The following is a 5,810-nucleotide window of genomic DNA, read 5'->3' on the forward strand; positions in this document are numbered from 1 at the left end:
CAATACGAGTACACCGTTATATCCTTCGGTTTAACCAATGCCCCAGCCACCTTCTCTCGATTAATGAACTCGGTCTTCATGGAGTATTTGGATAAATTCGTCGTAGTATACCTTGATGACATACTCATCTACTCCAAGAATGAAGAGGAACATGCTGAACATCTAAGGCTGGTATTGACGAAACTTCGAGAGCATCGCCTTTATGCCAAATTCTCCAAGTGTGAATTTTGGTTGCCAGAAGTGACCTATCTAGGCCATGTAATCTCTGGTAAGGGTATTGCTGTCAATCCCGAGCGAGTTCAAGCTGTCCTTGATTGGACTCCACCTGAGACGGTCAAGCATGTTCGGAGCTTCCTTGGCTTGGCGAGCTACTGCCGCCGCTTCGTCGATAATTTCTCCAAGGTTGCTAAACCTCTAACTGAACTCCTCAAGAAAGATAAAAAGTTCGAGTGGACTCCACAATGCGAGTTCAGCTTTCAGGAACTGAAAAGATGCTGACATCTGCTCCCGTACTGGTAACACCAGATTTCTCCAAGGACTTTATTATCTATTGCGACGCCTCGCGACAAGGACTAGGTTTCATACTCATGCAAGATCGTCAGGTAATTGCCTATGCTTCATGGCAATTACACCCACATGAGGAAAATTATCCCACACATGATCTAGAGCTTGCAACTGTAGTCCATGCACTTAAAACTTGGCGACATTACCTCCTCGGTAATCGTTGCAAGATCTTCACCGATCACCAAAGTTTGAAATATATCTTCACCCAACCAGATTTGAATCTCAGGCAACGACATTGGGTCGAGTTGATCTCGGATTACGACTTAGGAATAACTTACACCCCGGGCAAAGCCAATGTCATGGCTGATGCACTAAGCCGTAAATCCTATTGTAACAACCTGATGTTACAACAAAGTCAACCACTTCTCCATGAGGAATTTCGTAAGCTTAATCTTCACATTGTTCCTCAAGGATTCCTATCCACCCTGGTGGCGAAGCCTAATCTTATGGATCAGATCATAACCGCCCAGCAGTATGATAAGGGCATATCCCGGATTAAGGAAAACATCGCTAGCGGAGTTGCTAAATGTTTTTCCATGGATGAGCGAGGTGTTGTCTTCTTCGAGAACCGATTGGTGGTTCCCAAGAAACAACAACTACGCCAGTTGATCCTTAAGGAAGCTCATGAATCCCCTCTCACCATTCATCCCAGGAGTACCAAGATGTATCAAGACCTACGCCAGAGGTTTTGGTGGACTAGGATGAAGGGAGAAATCGCTCAATACATTGCTAATTGCGACGTTTGTCGTCGTGTCAAAGCAGAGCATCACCGGCCTGCTGGCACCCTTCAACCTTTGGCTATTCCTGAGTGGAAATGGGATAAAATCAGTATGGATTTCATTACTGGGTTTCCCAGGACCAAGAGAGGGAATAATGCCATCTTCGTCGTGATCGACCGTCTTTCCAAAGTAGACCACTTTCTACCTGTCCGTGAGAGTATCACCTCTAGCCAGCTAGCTGACTTATACATCTCCTGAATAGTGTCTCTTCATGGTGTTCCATTGGAAATTAACTCAGACCGTGGGAGTCTCTTCACCTCTCGATTTTGGGAAATTTCCAAAATGCTATGGGAACTCATCTCTCTTTTAGCTCCGCCTTCCATCCTCAATCAAGTGGTCAAGTAGAGCAAGTCAATCAAATTCTGGAAGATATGCTTCGAGCTTCTGTCATCTCGTTCGGAATGGGTTGGGAGAATTGCCTTCCATTCGAGGAGTTTTCTTATAAAAATAGTTATCAAGCTAGCTTGGGCAAGGCTCCTTTCGAAGTTCTCTATGGACGAAAATGTCAAACGCCTCTTAACTGGTCAGAAACCGGAGAAAGACAACTCTTTGGCCCGGATACGATTCAGGAAGCAGAAGACCAGGTTCGCGTTATTTGTGAGAAATTGAAAACAGCCCAATCTCGTCAAAAGAGCCAATATGATCGAAAACATAAGCTCATGACTTTTGAAGTCGGTGAGAAGGCTTACCTTCGGGTCACTCCGATAAAGGGAACCCATCATTTTGGTATCAAAGGAAAATTGGCTCCTCGCAACATTAGACCCTTTCGCATTCTTGCCAAACGAGGAGAAGTTGCCTACCAATTGGAACTACCTTCACAACTTTCCAGAGTTCACGATGTCTTCCGCGTTTCTCAACTCAGGCGTTGCTTCGCGGATCCTATCCGTGGAGTGGACCATGAAACGCTTGATCTACAAGATAACCTCTCATATCGGGAATATCTCGTTCATATCCTTGATCAAGCCGAGCGAACCACTCGACGTCATAATCTCAAGTTTCTCAAGGTTCAATGCTCACACCATTCCGAGAAAGAAGCCACTTGGGAAAGGGAGGATCATCTTGGACTCGAGTACCCCACCTTCTTTCCGGTAGATCCTAAATCTCGGGACGAGATTGTTTTGAGTGGGGGTGAGTTGTCACACCCTAGCTAGTTCAAGCATTAGAGTGTGCATCATGTTTAAATTCCTTTTAAATTTGAAATGGGGATGACATAACCCCCAGCACCCCCTAGAACAACTAGGGTTTACTAAGAACTTTTTCAATGAACCTGAAATGCCCTTCTAAAAAGCCCGCCCTTTTTGTTTTGGGTTAAAACCTTTGAAAAAAATGGTGCACATTTTTCTAGGACATCTAAGGTCATTGGATTAATCCTTATGGTATTTGCATTTGGGCATTTAAATGCTATAAAATATTTTAAATGCTCAAATAATCATAAACTAAAATGTTTGCTGTTGGATATATTCTAAGCAGTAGCCATGATTAATTTTATGATTTATGGAAATGCCCTGGCATTTTTAATAAAGCCCTGAAGCTACAGAAATAATAGAATAAATAAGAAAAACAGAAAAAAGAGAGAGAGAGAAACTTAGCTGGCGCAGCCCAGCTAACTCACCAGCCGGCCCACCTGGCGGCCCAGCACTGTGCTGGCCCGCGCCAGCCAGCTGTTTCTTCCCCGCAAGGCAGGCAGGGAGGTGACGCCGGCGTGCCCGAGCTCGCCACGGCGTCACCTGCTTGCCGCCCGCCCCCTGTCTCTCTCCCTTCGCCGTTCCCCACCATGGCCGATGCCCCTGTCGCCGCATCGTCATCGTAGTCGTGCCCTCCGTCGTCCTCGCGCCGCGTCATCGTGTCCACGAGCTCCGCCGTCATCAATTACATTGGGTGGGTCGAGCCCCGAGCGCTCGCTCGCCCCGGAGACGCTCCACCGAGCTCGCCCTCAACTCCGGCCACCGGAGATCCCTTTTGCCGCCCCCACCGCATCAGCTCATCCCCGACCTCTCCGACTGCCTCGACGAGACCCCCGTGAGCTCAGCCACCTCCCCACCCTCTCTCTTCTCTCTCTCGAGCCCCGTAACGACTGCATGTAGATCACCCGCACGAACCGCCGCGGAGCTCGTCGCCGACGAGGCTCCAGCCACCCAATGGCCGCGCCACCCTGTCCACTAGTCCTACCGCACCTCCAGGAGCTGAACACACCAAACCTCGGGCCTCCCCGTGCCCCCTAGCGACTAGTTCATCCTCACCCGAGCTCCGGCCGCCGCCAAACTTGTCGCCGGCGACGTTTCCGGCCACCCCAGCTCCACCCACTGCCACCACTCAACGCAGCTTCCTCCCCGCATCACGTAGATAGTCTCCGCCGTCCTTTTGGTCGCCTGAGTGCAAATCCCGCGTTGCTCCGCTGTGTCTGGCCTCGCCGGCGACTAGACGCCGGCGAGTTGACCCTGTTTGACCCCGTGTGGGCCCAGGATGACCCCCTTGAGTCTATGACAGGTGGGGCCAGTCTGCTAATTAGTTTAGGATTAGTTTTAACTAAATTTAATTAGTTTAGTCACTGACATGTGGGCCCAGGCCCCACTGATAGCTAATTAGTGTTAATTTAATTTTGTTAATTAGCTGAGTCAGTGACAGACAGGGCCCACCAGTCAGGTTTGACCTGGCCGACCCAGTTGACCCGCTGACGTCACACCTATGTCATGCTGACGCATTAATTCAATTACTGGATTTATTCTTTAATAGGAAATTCCAAAAAATAGCCAAAACTTCTAAAAATCATAGAAAATCAACCATAGCTCCAAATGCAAAGATTTATATATGAAAAATGATCAGAAAAATTCAATCTATCCATCTGTAATGGTTTCATGCTTGACAAAACAAGTTAACCTTGCTGTTTAAGCAGAAGAAGGTAATTCACTAATAAGGCCATGTTAAATGAGCTAACATTTGAATCTTTGATTCAAATGAGTTTATTCTATCCTGTTTTAGCTTGCATTAGGCCAAGACACATTCATTTTGCCATGTCATAGCATGCATCATATTGTTGCATATTGTCATGTGTTGATTATGTTCGATGTGTCTTTCGTGGTAGGTTCTGCCTCCGAGGATAACCCCGAGTGTCTGAAGGGCAGTACCCTACTACCACTACAACAGGCAAGCAACCCCTTTGATCATTCTGATACAAACCCATGTTCTCGCTTCTGCTCTTGTTTACTGCATTAAGACAACGCGATTCAAACTGGTGTGTGCTACGATAGTTGAACCCTTATCCTCTGCATGACCTGTCATTGCCACAGTAACTAGATGAAACCCACTAGCATGTGTAGGAGTTGATTGAGCCATGTTTGTGTTTCCTACCTTGCTATGCCTGTTAGTGCTTAGTGTTGTGTCAGGTCTGGTTCATCTGGGTGATGGGCTAGAGTGAAATGTTTATGTTGGTAATGTGAGGGATGTGTTGAACATGAATTGGTAAAGGTATCGATGAGAGGCCATGTAGGAGTACATGGTGGGTTGTTTCATTAAGGCCGTCCCTAAGAACTGAGATCTGTATGTGTGATTTTAAGAATCAGCTACTACCATGCATTGGGATCCTTAATTAACCCTCTCGGCTTCTTAATCACCCTAGTACCCTGTCAAGGAGTTGCAAATAGTTTCTGGTGTTTGTAGGTTATGTGTTGGCGGCCGTGCGTAGCGCTGACCCTAGGGGTGGGCTATGTTGTGGTAGATACACCGTGGCAGGGTATGCCGGGCACTCATTTGGCGTCTCGGGACCCTGTTCACATCGTTCGAGGCCGTATGTGGAAACCTCGGCCGGACTCCCTGTACTAGGGACTTAAGTGTTTAAGTAGGCCGTGGCCGACACCCTCGTTGGGCTTCCGCTTGAAGGTTGCCGAGTACATGTCGTGTAAGCGGCGGTAAGTGGTGAAAGCGTGTATGAAGAAGTATACCCCTGCAGGGTTAACATCGTCTATTTGAATAGCCGCGTCCGCGGTAAAGGACTACCTGGTTGCCTATACAGTTCATAGAGAAGTTAATGGTTACTACTAAAAGACTCAAGATAAGTGTGAGTACCGAGGATGGCCCTCTCGTAGGATGACGAGGAGGATCCCCGATGGAGTATTGTGTTGTTGAGTAGTGGACTCATGTGCGAAAACTATTTTACTAGTGGAGTCCCGAAGGATAGCCTAGCCAAGAGTCAAAGATGGCTTGCTGCAATAACCCCACCACCTTCTTGAGAATGAGCATGTATAGTAGGTTCTGTCGTAAGACTTGCTGAGTACCTTTGTACTCATGTTTGCTTAATTACTATTTTCAGACGACAACACCGCCCCCTGCGATGGGTTCTACGTAGACCTTGATGTCGATGACTGACTAGTCACCCAGGTGGTGATCCTGGCCATGGAGGGCCCTATGTAGATAGACAGGCTTCGGAAGCCTTCTTGCTTTCTAGTGTCTGTACTCAGACTATTTACTTCC

The sequence above is a fragment of the Triticum aestivum genome, chromosome 7A (genome assembly GCF_018294505.1).
Source record: "Triticum aestivum cultivar Chinese Spring chromosome 7A, IWGSC CS RefSeq v2.1, whole genome shotgun sequence".
In the NCBI taxonomy this organism is placed as follows: domain Eukaryota; kingdom Viridiplantae; phylum Streptophyta; class Magnoliopsida; order Poales; family Poaceae; genus Triticum; species Triticum aestivum.